Source organism: Heterodontus francisci, chromosome 31 (assembly GCF_036365525.1).
Source record: "Heterodontus francisci isolate sHetFra1 chromosome 31, sHetFra1.hap1, whole genome shotgun sequence".
NCBI lineage: Eukaryota > Metazoa > Chordata > Chondrichthyes > Heterodontiformes > Heterodontidae > Heterodontus > Heterodontus francisci.
The window spans coordinates 51,628,852-51,644,625 of record NC_090401.1 but is presented as its reverse complement, the minus strand read 5'-3'; the positions used below and the strand labels follow the sequence as shown (position 1 = coordinate 51,644,625).

At 45.6% G+C, this 15,774-nt stretch overlaps 1 protein-coding gene across 1 annotated transcript in view; it reads right to left on the bottom strand.

Moving 5' to 3' along the window:
- LOC137347259 (syntaxin-12-like) overlaps window positions 1-7,134 on the bottom strand; it is a 29,318-nt gene extending 22,184 nt beyond the window's left edge. Inside the window, exon 1 of the mRNA XM_068011574.1 lies at window positions 7,047-7,134. The gene's annotated coding sequence lies outside the window, so the exon portion shown is untranslated. The remainder of the gene's footprint in view (window positions 1-7,046) is intronic.
- Window positions 7,135-15,774: the final 8,640 nt, after the last annotated feature.

Sequence of the window (15,774 nt, the reverse complement as noted above, 5' to 3'; positions counted from 1 at the left end):
AACTTCATCCTGGAGTCTGAAAAGAAGTGGCTAATGAGATAGACGATGCATTGGTTTTAATTTTCCAAAATTCCCCAGATTCAGGGAAGGTTCCATTAGATTGGAAAATAACCACTGTAACTTCTTTATTCAAAAAAGGGAGGGAGACAGAAAGCAGGAAACTACAGGCCAGTTAGCTTAACATCTGCCATAGGGAAAATGTTAGAAGCGATGAAGGACATTATAGCAGGGCACTTAGAAAAATTCAAGGTAATCAGGCAGAGTCAGCATGGCTTTGTGAAAGGGAAATCATGTTTAACCAATTTATTGGAGTTCTTTGAAGAAGTAATATGTGCTGTGAATAAAGGGGAACTGGTGGATGGACTGTTCTTAGATTTCCAGATGGCATCTGATAAGGTGCCACATCAAAGGTTATTGCGGAAAATAAAAGCTCATGGTGTAGGGGGTAACATTTTGGCATGGATAGAAGATTGGCCAGCTAACAGGAAACAGAGAGTAGGCAAAAATGGGTCATTTTCTGGATGGCAAGATGCAACGAGTGGGGTGCCACAGGGATCTGTGCTGGGGACTCAACTTTTACAATTTATATAAATGATTTGGATGAAGAAACTGAAGGTATGTTTGCTAAATTTGCTGATGACACAAAGATAGGTAGGAAAATAAGTTGTGAAGAGGACATAAGGCGGCTACGAAGGGATTTTAAAAAAAATTCATTCATGGGATCTGGGCGTCGTTGGCTAGGGCAGCATTTATTGCCCATCCCTAATTTCCCTTGAGAAGCTGATGGTGAGCTGCCTTCTTGAACCACTGCAGTCCATGTGAGGTAGGTACACCCACAGTGCTGTAAGGAAGGGAGTTCCAGGATTTTGACCCAGCGACAGTGAAGGAACGGCAATATAGTTCCAAGTCAGGATGGTGTGTGGCTTGGACGGGAACTTGCAGATGGTGATATTCCCATGCATCTGCTGCTCTTGTCCTTCGAGGTGGTAGAGGTCACGGGTTTGGAAGATGCTGTCTAAGGAGTCTTGGTGCATTGCTGCAGTGCATCTTGTAGATGGTACACACTGCTGCCATTGTGCGTCGGTGGTGGAAGCTGTGAATGTTTCTGGATGGTGTGCCAAACAAGCGGGCTGCTTTGTCCTAGATGGTGTCGAGCTTCTTGACTGTTGTCGGAGCTACACCCTTCCAGGCAAGTGGAGAATATTCCATCGCACTTCTGACTTGTGCCTTGTAGATGGTGGACAGGCTTTGGGGAGTCAGGTGGTGAGTTACTCGCCGTAGGATTCCTAGCCTCTCACCTGCTCTTGTAGCCACGGTATTTATATGGCTGCTCCAGTTCAGTTTCTGGTCAATGGTAGTCCCTAGGATGTTGATAGTGGGGGATTCAGCAATGATAATGCCATTGAATGTCAAGGGGAGATGGTTAGATTCTCTCCTGTTGGATATGGTCATTGCCTGGCATTTGTGTGGCGCAAATATTACTTGCCACTTACCAGCCCAAGCCTGAATATTGTCCAGGTCTTGCTGCATTTCTACACAGACTGCTTCAGTATTTGAGGAGTCGCGAATGTGCTGAACATTGTGCAACCATCAGCGAACATCCCCACTTCTGACCTGATGATTGAAGGAAGGTCATTGACGAAGCAGTTGAAGATAGTTGGGCCTAGGACACTACCCTGAGGAACTCCTGCTGTGATGTCCTGGAGCTCAGATGATTGACCTTCAACAACCACAACTATCTTCCTTTGCACTAGGTATGACTCCAGCAGAGAGTTTCCCCCCCAATTCCCATTGACTCCAGTTTTGCTAGGGCTCCTTGATGCCATACTCAGTCAAATGCTGACTTGATGTCAAGGGCAGTCACTCTCACCTCACCTCTTTTGTCCATGTTTGAACCAAGGCTGTACTGAGGTCAGGTGCTGAGTGGCCCTGTCGGAACCCAAACTGGGTATCACTGAGCAGGTTATTGCTAAGCAAGTGCTGCTTGATGGCACCGTTGATGACACCTTCCATCACTGCTGATGATTGAGAGTAGACTGATGGGGTGGTAATTGGCCAGGTCGGACGTCCTGCTTTTTGTGTACAGGACATACCTGGGCAATTTTCCACATTGCCGGGGAGATGTCAGTGTTGTAGCTATACTGGAACAGCTTGGCTAGGGGTGCGGCCAAGTTCTGGAGCACAGATCTTCAGTACTATTGCCGGAATATTGTCAGGACCCATAGCCTTTGCAGTATCCAGTGCCTTCAGTCATTTCTGGATATCACGCGCAGTGAATCAAATTGGCTGAAGTCTGGCATCTGTAATGCTGGGGACTTCAGGAGGGGGACGAGATGGATCATCAACTCGGCACTTCTGGCTGAAGACTGTTGCAAATGCTTCAGCCTTATCTTTTGCACTGATGTGCTGGGCTCCCCCATTATTGAGGATGGGAATATTTGTGGAGCCACCTCCTCCAGTTAGTTGTTTAATTGTCCACCACCATTCACAGCTGCATGTGGAAGGGCTGCAGAGCTTAGATCTGATCCGTTGGTTATGGGATTGCTTAGCTCTGTCTATTGCATGCTGCTTATGCAGTTTGGCACGCTAGTCCTGGGTTGTCGCTTCATCAGGTTGATCCCTCATTTTGAGATATGCCTGATGCTGCTCCTGGCATGCCCTCCTGCACTCTTCATTGAACCAGGGTTGATCTCCTGGCTTGATGGTAATGGTAGAGTGGGGGATATGCCAGGACATGAGGTTACAGATTGTGGTCGAGTTCAATTCTGCTGCTGCTGATGGCCCACAGCACCTCATGGATGCCCAGTTTTGCATTGCGAGATCTGTTCAAAATCTATCCCATTTCGGGCGGTGATAGAGCCACACAACACGATGGGCGGTACCCTCAATGTGAAGGCGGAACTTCGTCTCCACAACGATTGTGCGGTGGTCACTCCTACCAATAGTCATGGACAGAAGCATCTGCGGCAGGCAGATTGGTGAGGACAAGGTCAAGTATGTTTTTCCTTCGTGTTGGTTCCCCCACCACTTGCTGCAGATCGAATCTAGCAGTTATGTCCTTTAGTACTCGGCCAGTAGTAGTGCTACCGAGCCACTCTTGGTGATGGACATTGAAGTCCCCCATCCAGAGTACATTTTGTGCCCTTGCCACCCTCAGTGCTTCCTCCAAGTGCTGTTCAACATGGAGGAGTACTGACTCATCAGCTGAGGGAGGGCAGTAGGTGGTAATCAGTAGGAGGTTCCCTTGCCCATGTTTGACCTGATGCCATGAGACTTCATGGGGTCCGCAGTCAATGTTGAGGACTCCCAGGGCAACTCCCTCCCTACTGTAGACCACTGTCCCGCCACCTCTGCTGGGTCTGTCCTGCCGGTGGGACAGGACATACCCAGGGATAGTGATTGTAGTGTCTGGGACATTGTCTGTAAGGTATGATTCTGTGAGTATGGCTATATCAGGCTGTTACTTGACTCGTCTGTGGGACAGCTCTCCCAACTTTGGCACAAGCTCCCAGATGTTAGTAAGGAGGACTTTGCAGGGTCGACAGGGCAGGGTTTGCCGTTGTCGTTTCCGGTGCCTAGGTCGATGCCAGGTGGCCTGTCTAGTTTCATTCCTTTTTATTGACTTTGTAGCGGTTAGGTACAACTGAGTAGCTTGCTAGGCCATTTCAGAGGGCATGTAAGAGTTAACCACATTGCTGTGAGTCTGGAGTCACATGTAGACCAGACCAGGTAAGGACAGCAGATTTCCTTCCCTAATGGACATTAATGAACCAGATGGGTTTTTACAACAATCGACAATGGTTTCCATCATTAATCTAGCTTTTAACTCCAGATTTATTAATTAAATTCAAATTCCACCTTCTGCTGTGGTGGGATTCAAATCCATATCTCCAGATCAATACCCTGGGTCTCCGAGTTACTAGTCCAGCGATAACACCACTACGCCACTGCCTCCCCATATAGATAGGTTAAGTGAGTGGGCAAAGATCTGGCAAATGGAGTATAATGTGGGAAAATGTGAAATTGTCCATTTTGGCAGGAAGAATAAAAAAAGCATTTTAACTAAATGGTGAGAGATTGCAGGGCTCTGAGATGCAGAGGGACCTGGGTGTCCCAGTGCATGAATAACAAAAAGTTAGCATGCAGGTACAGCAAGTAATTAGGAAAGCTAACTGAATGTTATAATTTATTGCGAGGGGAACTGAACACAAAAGTAGCAGGTTATGCTTCAGCTATACAGGGCACTGGTGAGATCACATGAGGAAAGGTTGGACAGGCTAGGCTTGTATCTGCTGGAGTTTAGAAGAATAAGAGGCAACTTGATTGAAACATACAAAATTCTGAGGGGTCTCGACAGGGTGGATGTGGAAAGGATGTTTTCTCTTCTGGGAGAATCTAGAACTAGGGATCACTGTTTAAAAATAAGGGGCCGTCCATTTAAGACAGAGATGAGGAGAAATTTTTTCTTTCAGAGGGTCGTGAGTCTTTGGAACTCTCTTCCTCAAAAAACAGTGGAAGCGGAGTCTTTGATTATTTTTAAGGCAGAGGTAGATAGATCCTTGATAAGTAAAGGGGGTGAAAGATTATTGGGGGTAGGCTGGAATGTGGAGTTGAGGTTACAATCAGATCAGCCATGATCTCGTTGAATGGCAGAGCAGGCTTGAGTGTCCAAGTGGCCTACTCCTGCTCTGAATTCGTCCGTTCGTATGTATGTTTGTTTGTACCCCACTGGTAGTGGAAAGTACATTAGGGAAGTTGAAAACAGGCTGAGTTAAGGGCCCAGAGGAAAACAACCTTTTCTTGTTCTTGACTGACCTTGTATAAATAATTCTTTGTAGACAAATAACCTCTAAAAACTGAGGCTATTTGCTAAAAGATTAATGCCAATTATAAAATGTCTAATTTAACTCAACTGAAACTGTACTAAAAAGGGTATTTGAATGCATTTAAAAAACACAACATATCAGCAAGATCTTTCAGCCACATCTCAAATTCAAGTGGCCTGTCAGGAACTGGGATGAGGCAATATCATAATATCGCATTTGAAAGAGATAAATACACAAGGCCCATGAGCAACTGAAAGAAAAACAGTAATACTTTGAATGGAGGCAGTTCAACAGCAACAATAACCAAACTTACTGGCATTAACAACTCACTGGTTCCAATTTGCAACACTTTTGCTGGATAAATGCTCTCTTAGAACAGACCAGCCACCCAGAATGATCTCATCTACTTTTTCACTTTCAATTTTTAGACACAACGGTCACAGGCTGCCAGCCGCACACACTCAATTATTGCAAGTTTTGAGCCCCATATCTTATCCATTACCAAGACAATGCACCTGCATCATTATCCTCCAACCTCACTGAAACCCATATCCATGCATTTGTCATCTCAGACTCAACTTCTTGAATGCCTTCCTCACCAGTATTCTGTCAATGCCCTACATCAAATCCAAATCCTACCCTGCACTGAATCTTACCTAGCAATTTTCCAGTCCTCACTGGATACAGGCGTGGTGCCACAGGATTGGAGAACTGCTAATGTTGTACCTCTGTTTAAAAAGGGAGTGAAGGATAGACCAAATAATTACAGGCCAGTCAGTCTATCGGCAGTAGCGGGCAAATTATTGGAATCTATTCTGAGAGACAGGATAAACTGTCACTTAGAAAGGCACAGGTCAATCAAGGATAGACAGCATGAATTTGTTAAGGGAAGATCTCATTTGAACAACTTGATCGAAATTTTTTTGAAGTAACAAGGAAGATAGATGAGGGAGAGCAGTTGATGTGGTCTACATGGATTTTAGCAAGGCTTTTGACAAGGTGCCACATGGCAGACTGGTTAAAAAAAAAATCCCATGGGATTCAGGGAAATGCAGCAAGGTGGATACAAAGTTAACTCAGTGGCAGGAAACAAACAGTAACTGTCGACAGATGTTTTAGCGACTGGAGGGCTCTTTCCAGTGGCATTCCGCAGTGCTCAGTACTGGGTCCCCTGCTTTTTGTGGTATACATTAACAATTTGGGCGTAAAGAATGGAGAGGCTGGGATTGTTCTCCTTGGAACAGAGAAGGCTGAGGGGAGATGTGATTGAGATGTACAAAATTGAGAGGGGCCTGGTTAGAGTGGAGGTGAAGGGTCTATTCACCTTAGCAGGGAGGCTAGTGACGAGGGGGCATAGATTTAAAGTGATTGGTAGAAAAATTAGAGGGGAGATGAGGAAAAACGTTTTCACCCAGATGGTAGTGGGGGTCTGGAACTCACTGCCTGAAAGGGCAGTGGAGGCAGAGACCCTCAACTCATTCAGAAAAAGTCTGGATATGCACCTCGAGTGTTATAATCTGCAGGGCTACAGACCAAATACTGGAAGGTGGGATTAGAATAAGCACAGACAGAATTAGCCCATTGACCTCTTTCTGTGCCTTAAACTTTCTATGATTATCTCTGCCCTTGAAGTCTGCTGTGTTCTCATCCCCAATACACAGAATTCAAAATCCTCATCTCATTTAAGAGTCCCTCCATGGCCTCACCCCACCTTACTTCTGCATCCTCCTGCATCACAGTTCATGTTCCAGTTGTGGTCTCCAGTATATCCCCTTGCGCCTACAAACCTTCATCACCAACAGCTAAATTTGGCCCTACTCCCTTGTTTCTTCTCTCTCCTTTAAAGGCTCAAAACCCTTCAGCCACTGCTCTATTTCCCCTTCAGTGAAGCACCTATATTTAACTACATTATAAAGGGTGCCATATGAATGCAAGTCACCCGTGGACGCCTGCTGCCAGTAGCAACCAGTTAGGGCACAGGCAGCTGGCCAACCTTGGGAACTGCAAAATCATGTACCCAACACCAAAATTGCGCACGCGCAGTATCACCTACCCCCATAAGCTCACTATTTAGCAGCTGAGAGGAGTTCCCCGCCTCGAAACGAAAACAAAAACCCACCGACCGAGTGACAGTCCCTCACAGCGGTGGGGACAAACAGTTCACAACGATCGCCACATTCTCTACCCAAGACAGCCTAGCTTTATTTCAGAGCTTCCTACCAGCGGTGGGACTTTTTTGTCTCTTGTCGTTCTCGGAAGCCGCCGCTGACACCAACCGAGGCCCTGTTACGGTCACGTGATATGTATGTCACGAACGTAACCCCACCCTACCCATGCGCCATGACGCCATTGGGTTCCTGTCAATCAAATCATGACACCAGGGAACATGGAATTGAATGATACAACGAAGGAGGCCATTCAGCCCATCGTGTCTCTTTGAAAGAGCTATGCAATTAGTCCCATTTCCCTGCCATTTCCCCATAGCCCTGCAATGTTTTTCCTCTTCAAGTATTTATCCAATTCTCTTTTGCAGATAAATTTTTGGGATTGTAAACCCTGTCATCATACTTAGGGGGAGATAGCGGCGTAGTGGTAATGTCACTGAACTAGTAATCCAGAGACCCAGGCTAATGCCCTGGGGATAAGGGTTCAAATCCCATCACAGCAACTAATGGAATTTAAATTCAATCACTAAAGAAAGCTAGACTCTGTAATGGTGCCATGAAACTATCCTTGATTGTTGTAAAAACCCATCTGGTTCACTACTGTCCTTCAGGGAACAACATCTGCCATCCTTTCCTGATCTGTCTATGTGACTCCAGACCCACTGCAATGTGGTTAACTCTTAACTGCCCTCTGAAATGGCCTAGCAAGTAAAGGCCGGCTACCCGACTCGAACCCGACGGGACCCGATGACATGTATCGGGTTCGGGTCGGGTTGCACTTCCGGGTCCTGCATTCGGACTCGGGTCGGGCTGGGTCGAACATGCTCTACCACAGGTAAGTGGCTCCACCGTTAATTTAATTTTTGGACTTGAAAGTTGGTTTTGTTACAGTTATTTTAAGCTTGTGCAGATCAGCAACAAAGTGAAAAACAGATGGTCGGTTCGGGTCAGGTTGGGTGCGGGTAAAAAGGGAAGGACTTGGGCCGGGTCGGGCTCAGTTCGGATGTGGTTCCGTTGGGCTTGGCTTGGTTTTTTTTTGCAGACCCGAGCAGGCCATTACTAGTAAGCCAAGCAGTTGTCAAGGGCAGTTAGGGCGGGAAACAAATGCTGGCCTTGCCAGTGACACCCACATCCCATGAATAAAAAAAAAGAACATAAGAAATAGAAGCAGGAGGAGGCCATTTGGCCCCTCGTGCCTGCTCTGCTATTCAATAACATCATGGCTGATCTGATTGTGACCTTAACTCCACTTTCCAGCCTGCTCCCCATAACCCTTGTCAATCAAAAATTTGTCCAACTCAGCCTTGAATATACTAAATGTCTCAGCTTGCTAGGGAAGAGAATTCCAAACACTAACAGCCCTCTTCCTCATCTCTGTCTTAAATGGGAAACCCCTTAATTTAAAACTGTACCCCTTAGTTCTAGATTCTGCCATGAGGGGAAACATCCTCTCAGCAGCTAACCTGTCAAGCCCCCCTCTCATTCCCAGGGTTGCCAATCCTCCAGGAGATTAATCTCCTGAACACTGCTGCAAGCAACCGAGGGGAAAAATTATAGGGACATGGTATAGATAGACATCATGGTCGGCATGAACGCAGTGGGCCGAAGGGCCTGTTTCTATGCTGTATGACTGTATGACTCTATGACATTTTAAAAGAATGTTTTCAATTATTTATCAAAATATTGGAGACTTTGACTGGTTGGGGCAGTTGGAGGCAGGAGGTCATTGATGAAATTTTCAATAATACGCAAAACCCTACTCATTCCTTATCACAAGAAGTCTTCACTGAAGTAAAAACATTTATCTATGCTGAAGAGTACAGAAATATTGCAATGTCAGGCAACATTTTGAAATCTCAGCAGCATATTCAAGCAGGAACGGAGCTTCCAACTACAGACTCTCTCCATCACAAAGGCCATTTACTTCAACATTTGCCTGCCTCTGGCCCTACCTCAGCACGTCTGCTGTTGCCATGTTCAAGCCCGCATTTTTCACCTCCAAAATTTAAGATTTTCATACTCTCCTATCCTCCGCCCTCCTTAACTTTCAGCATAATCAAAACTCTGATGTCTATACCTATTCAGCACAATTTCTGCTCACTCATCACCCCTGCCCACACTGATTTATATTGCCTTTTCATCCCTCAATATCCTGGAATTACCTCCCTAAACTACTCTGCATCTCCACCTCCCTCTCCTCCTTTAAGATTGATCTTAAAATCCATGTCTTTGACCAAGCTTTTGATCACTCCTTCAGCTCAATGTTCATTTTTTAATTATGCCACAATGAAGTGCTTTGGGATGATTTTCCACATTAAAGGTGCTATATAAATGCAAGCCGTTGTTATTGTTGTTATATACATATAAGTGTGTGGCAGAGAAGCCATCATTCAAAATACCAGCAGAAGCAGGGGTCCAGCTGATGAAAGCAAACACATCCATTGAATGCCGAGGAACAGACACCTCTGCTGCAGTCATTTGAGGAGCCAATGATATTTTGATGGGATGTCACCTAACAAAGGTTTCCTACTTCAAAGATAAATCTTCACCACTTCCCCTTCCGAATTTGACTCTTCCACAGACATTTCATCATCTTTAATCCAGAGTTTGCTACAATTATCAACAAGGTTATGTTTTCCATAATCACTCTTATCTCCTTGCCAATGGTTCTGGATGATCCCATTTATCACCTATTATGTTATTACTAATGAAGAGCTGACTATTGCACTAGGATCAGATGGGGTTGGATGGGAAACTGGCTCCTATCCTACCAGGTCAGATCAAGCAAGGAACTAGCTGCTTCTGGGTCCAGTTGACAGGGGCTTCAGAATCAATTCAGGAAGATGGTCAAATGCTGAAAACCTCCTAAGTATGTAAATTCACTGGTCAAAAAAACTGAGGAAACTCTGGGAAAGTTGGAGATCACAAATTCACCTTGTATGGAAAGTTGGCATCTCTAGCATGTATGTATAGCATCTGTCATTCTGGTGGGTTGAGAGGAGTGGGTGAGTCAGCCGGGTTGTTGTGAATAAGTGCTCATTTGAAGTCAAGACAGACTGCTGCACTATAAATTAATGGCTTGATATTGTCCTTAATATTTTCCACTGTACTCCTTTCATGTTCGTTCTTTGCACTCTCATTTTAGAGACCTCCCCTGACAAACAATGCCACCTCATACCCTTTCTTTTCTTCTTGAAGCACAGATAGCCCTGCAGGTTTGACTTTACCCATCCATATATAGGTTACATCTTTACAGCAGATAAGAAAGTTTCTTTACGTTAGTGAATAAAACCTGCAAACATGATTTGTGAACCTGGAAAGTCCTAGATTCAATTCCTCCTCTATGTTTTTAGCTGATCTCAGCCAATTGGAGTGCTATGATTCATCTCCACAATTCTGTGCTAGGGAGAGGGAAAAAAAGCCAGGATTGTTACTTCTGACTACTATCTAGTGATCTCTGCAGGAAAGTACACATATTTGGATGTCCAAAAAGAGAAAGCAATGTGGTTAAACCATTCACATGCCTGAAGCTGGTGTGTGAAGCCATCGCCGACTTTGCAACTGTTTTGGTCGCAATCCAAATTTCTTGGCAATAATTTCTAGGGCCTCAGCGGTTTCTTTCCTGAGGTTCCCAAAACGAATCGCATTAGACTCAGGCACTTTGTCTTCTTTTGGCCTAATTAGCTTACCTGAAATTTTCATTTTATCCATCATAATATTGCTCATCTCGCTCTCAACCATTTCAGGATTCACCTTCTCAACTGATATTCTTTGTAGTAAAGGCCAATGCAAAGTAGGAATGGGCTCTTGTATGTCTAATGTCATTTAATACAGATAAATGTAGTGTTATATAGGGCTACTAACAAGCCTTGGAAATGTATGGCTGTTAAGCAGGAGAAAGACCTAGGCGCTATCATACATCAATCTCTTAAGGAAACAACAGGCATGTTATCACCACAATGACATAACTGTTAAAGGTAGTGCCATGTGGTTGTAGCAAAAACATATACTTGGACTGTATTACCTGGATAATCAAATGCAAAACCAAAATACTACATTGTTGTTGTATAAGATCTTGGTTAGGCCTTATCTAGAACAGTGTGTCCACTATTGGTCTATAAGAAATAGGAGCAGGAGTAGGTCATATGATCCATTGACCCTGCTGCATTATTCAATATCATCAATAACTTTTACACCAACTCCACTTTCCTGTCCTGTCCCCAAAACCCTTGATTCCCTTAGTTTCCTCGCATGCTAGGTGACAATAGAGGCCCTGGAAATTGCTCAGAGGGGCCCCTAAATTGATACCTTAGTTGCCATGACAGGCTTAGCGAGCTGGAGCTGTTTACTCTAAACAAGTATGAACTTAAAGCAGATTTGGTCATCTTCAGGAGTTGGAGAGGAATTTCCCAAATTTCTCCCCCCAGACCACCTCCAAATTGGCCTAGGGGTTTTATCACCTCTTCTAGGAGCTTGTGTGGCTAGCTTGTGGAGTGCAGGGGAGGGGGAAGTCCTGATGTTAAAATTGTACCACGATAGTATGGGACACGTTCAATGGACTAGCTGGTCTTTTCCTGTCTGCATTTTTGTATGTTTGCATTTGACCAAGTCTTGCACTGCAGCTCTGGACAAAGAATAGCCACAACATTGAATTTTACCAGTTGCTCTGCCCCATAAATTCCTTTCTCTCACCAAAGCAAAGACCAGAAGACAGGGTGTTGCAACATGCCAGATCACCGTTCTTTTAACTGCTGAAACTAGGACAAACTGATTGGAGGAATAACTTCAATCTACTGACTGATTTCTTTTTTAATTCGTTCATGGGATGTGGACATCGCTGGCTCAGCCAGCATTTATTGCCCATCCCTAATTGCCCTTGAGAAGGTGATGGTGAGCCATCCTCTTGAACCGCTGCAGTCCTTGGGGTGTAGGTACACCCACAGTGCTGTTAGGAAGGGAGTTCCAGGATTTTGACCCAGTGACAGCGAAGGAACGGCGATATAGTTCCAAATCAGGATGGTGTGTGGCTTGGAGGGGAACCTGCAGGTGATGGTGTTCCCATGCATCTGCTGCCCTTGGCCTTCTAGATGGTAGAGGTTGCGGGTTTGGAAGGTGCTGTCTAAGGAACCTTGGTGAGTTGCTGCAGTGCATTATTTAGATGGCATACACTGCTGCCAATGTGCGTCGGTGGTGAAGGGAGTGAATGTTGAAGGTGGTGGATGGGGTGCCAATCAAGCGGGTTGCTTTGTCCTGGATGGTGTCGAACTTCTTGGGTGTTGTTGGAGCTGCACCCATCCAGGCAAGTGAAGAGTATTCCATCACAATCCTGACTTGTGCCTTGCAGATGGTGGACAGGCATTGGCGAGTCAGGAGGTGAGTTACTCGCCGCAGAATTCCCAGCCTCTGATCTGCTCTTGCGGCCACAGTATTTATGTGGCTGGTCCAGTTCAGTTTCTGGTCAATGATAACCCCCGGATGTTGATAGTGGGGGAATTCAGCAATGGTAATGCCATTGAACATCAAGAGGAGATGGTTAGATTCGCTCTTGTTTGAGATGGTCATTGCCTGGCACTTGTGTAGCACGAATGTTATTTGCCACTTATCAGCCCAAGCCTGGATGTTGTCCAGGTCTTGCTGCATCTGGACACAGGCTGCTTCATTATTTGAGGAGTCACGAATGGTGCTGAACATTGTGCAATCATCAGCGAACATCCCCACTTCTGACCTTATGATGGAGGGAAGGTCATTGATGAAGCAGCTGAAGATGGTTAGCCCTAGGATACTACCCTGAGGAACTCCTGCAGTGATGTCCTGGGACTGAGATGATTGACCTCCAACAACCACAGTCATCTTCCTTTGTGCTAGGTATGACTCCAACCAGTGGCGAACAAGAACACAAGAAGTAGGAGCAGGAGTAGGCCATTCAGCCCCTCGCGCCTGCCCCACCATTCAATAAGATCATGGCTGTTCTGTTCCAGGCCTCAACTCCTCTTTTGGGCCTGCTCCGCATAAACCTCGATTCCCTGAGATTTCAAAAATCTATCTACCTCCTCCTTAAATACAAATAGTGACCTAGCCTCCACAACTCTCTGAGGTAGAGAATTCCAGAGATTCACCACCCTCTGAGAGAAGAAATTCCTTTGCATCTCAGTTTTAAATGTGTGCCCCTTTATTCTGTAACTATGTCCCCTAGTTCGAGATTCCCCCGCCAGTGGAAACATATTCTCAGCGTCTACCCTGTCAAGCCCCCTCAGAATCTTATATGTTTCAATAAGATCACCTCTCATTCTTCTAAACTCCAATGAAATTAGGCCTAACCTGTTTAGCCATTCTTGATAAGACAACTCCTTCATCCCAGGAATCAGCCTAGTGAACCTTTTCTGAACTGCCTCCAATGCTAGAATATCCTTCCTTAAATACGGGGACCAAAACAGTACGCAGTACTCCAGGTGTGGCCTCACCAACACCCTGTACAGTTGTAATAAGACTTCCCTATTTTTAAACTCGAACACCCTGGTAACAAAGGCCAAAATTCCATTTGCCTTCCTAATTACCTGTTGCATCTGCATGCTGACTTTTTGTGTTTCCTGTACAAGAACACCCAGATCCCTCTGTACTGCAGTATTTTGTAGTCTTTCTCCATCAAAATAATAATCTGCCTTTTTATTCTTCCTACCAAAGTGGATTACCTCACACTTTCCCACATTGAACACCATCTGCCAAGTTTTTGCCCACTCACTTAACCTATCTATATCACTTTACAGACTCTTTGTCTCCTCATCACAACATGCCTTCTCACCTATTTTTGTATCATCAGCAAATTTGGATACTCTACACTCTGTCCCTTCCTCCAAGTCATTAATATAGATAGGAAATACTTGAGGCCCTAGGACCGATCCTTGTGGCATCCCACTAGTTACGGCTTTCTAACCTGAAAAAGACCCATGGATCACAACTCTTTGCCTTATGTGTGTTAGCCAATCCTCAATCCATGCCAACACATTACCCACAATACCCTGTGCTCCTATTTTGTGTAATAACCTTTTATATGGCACCTTATTTTTTTTTCCTCTGATTCCCAATGACACCAGTTTTGCTAGGGCTCCTTGATGCCACACTCGGTCAAATGCTGCCTTGATGTCAAGGGCAGTCACTCTCACCTCACCTCTGGAGTTCAGATCTTTTGTCCATGTTTGGACCAAGGCTGCAGCGAGGTCAGCAGCTGAGTGGCCCTGGCGGAATCCAAACTGAGCATCAGTGAGCAGGTTATTGCTGAGCAAGTGCCGCTTGATAGAACCGTCAACGACCCCTTCCATCACTTTCCTGATGATCGAGAACAGACTGATAGGACGGTAATTGGTCGTGTTGGATTTGTCCTGCTTTTTGTGTACAGGACATGCTTAGGCAACTTTCCACATTATCGGGTAGATGCCAGTGTTGTAGCTGTACTGCAAGAGCTTGGCTAGGAGCATGGCTGGTTCTGGAGCACGGCTAGTTCTGGAGCACAAGTCTTCGGTACTATTGCCAGAATGTTGTCAGGGCTCATAGCCTTTGCAGTATCCAGTGCCTTCAGCTGTTTCTTGATATATGTGGAGTGAATCGGATTAGCTGAAGACTGGAATCTGTGATGCGAGGGACCTTAGGAGGAAGCCGAGATGGATCATCCGCTCGGCCCTTCTGGCTGAAAATGGATGCAAATGCTTCAGCCTTGATGTGCTGGGCTCCCCCATCATTGAGAATGGAGATATTTGTGGAGCCTCCTCCTCCTGTTCGTTGTTTAATTGTCCACCACCATTCACGACTGGATGTGGCAGAACTGCAGAGCTTACATCTGATCTGTCAATTGTAGGATCGCTTAGCCCTATCATGTGCTGCTTCCGCTGTTTGGCATGCAAGTAGTCCTGTATTGCAGCTTCACCAGGTTGACACCTCATGTTTAGATGTGCCTGGCATGCCCTCCTGCACTCTTCATTGAACGAGGGTTGATCCCCCAGCTTGATGGTAATAGTAGAATGGGGGATATGCCAGGCCATGAAGTTACAGATTGTTGCTGAATACAATTCTGCTGCTAATGGCCCACAGCACCTCATAGATGCCCAGTTTTGAGTTTCTAGATCTGTTTGAAATCTATCCCATGGAGCACGGTGGTAGTGCCACACAACACGATGGTGGTATCCTCAATGTGAATTCGGGAGTTCACCTCCACAAGGACTGTGCGGTGGTCGTTCCTAACAATACTGTCATGGACAGATGCATCTGTGACAGGTAGATTGGTGAGAACGAGGTCAAGTAGGTTTTTCCCTCTTGTTGGTTCCCTCACCACCTGCTGCAGACCCAGTCTAGCAGCTATGTCCTTTAGGACTCAGCCAGCTCGGTCAGTAGTAGTGCTACTGAGCCACTCTTGGTGACGGACATTGAAGTCGCCCACCCAGAGTACATTCTGTGCCCTCGCTATCCTTAGTGCTTCTTCCAGTTGGTATTCAACATGGAGAAACACTAATTCATCAGCTGAGGGGGCGGTAGGTGGTAATCAGCAAGAGGTTTCCTTGCCCATGTTTGACCTGATGCCATGAGACTTCATGGGGTCCGGTGTCAATGTTGAGGACTCCCAGGGCAACTGTATACCACTGTGTCGCCACCTCTGGGATGGTGATGGTGGCGTCAGGGATATTGGTAATGTATGATCCGTGAGTATGACTATGTCAGGTTGTTGCTTGACTAGTCTGTGGGACAGCTCTACCAATTTTGGCACAAGCCCCCAGCTGTTAGTAAAGAGAACTTTG